The following is a 481-nucleotide window of genomic DNA, read 5'->3' as shown; positions in this document are numbered from 1 at the left end:
GATGTTTCCTAGCAAATGGATTTATATGGAAAGAGACCAAAGATAAAACCAAATCTTGTATCATCATATAAAGAGACTTATTCATTGATTCCGAGCTTTCTTTCTCCCCCCTCTCCTCCCCTTATTCTGAATGCGGTTATATAAATCAGCGAATGACACAGTCCAGACTCAGTCAGGAGGTGGAGAGCCGCCATTGAGAAAATTGCTTGAGTAAGGGTTGCAAAGAAGACACTGTAACAGTTCCTTGTGAATGAGAGGTTTTGTGGATAAGGCTCTTTTGACGAATCAGGGTCGAAAGGCAGAAGGGGATAAATGAGGAGAAAAAGAGAAGGGGGAAAAGAGTAGAAGATATGGATAATATGAGGTTGTTGGTGTTTGTTGGGTAGATAGGATAGTAAGTATAGATAAAAAGGGAAAGACGTAGAGGAGAAAAGAAGGGATATTGAATGAAAGAAAGGAAATATACGAATGGGAGGAATAG

The 481-nt window shown here is 39.7% G+C and overlaps 1 protein-coding gene across 1 annotated transcript in view; it reads left to right on the top strand.

Annotated features, from left to right (window-relative positions):
• Nucleotides 1-481, top strand: part of LOC119592922 (dual 3',5'-cyclic-AMP and -GMP phosphodiesterase 11A-like) — a 113,884-nt gene that overhangs the window by 77,161 nt on the left and 36,242 nt on the right. The window lies entirely within an intron of this gene.

This window comes from Penaeus monodon, chromosome 31 (genome assembly GCF_015228065.2).
Source record: "Penaeus monodon isolate SGIC_2016 chromosome 31, NSTDA_Pmon_1, whole genome shotgun sequence".
Classification (NCBI taxonomy): domain Eukaryota; kingdom Metazoa; phylum Arthropoda; class Malacostraca; order Decapoda; family Penaeidae; genus Penaeus; species Penaeus monodon.
Note: the sequence above shows the minus strand (reverse complement) of the source record. Positions and strands in the feature narration are given on the sequence as shown.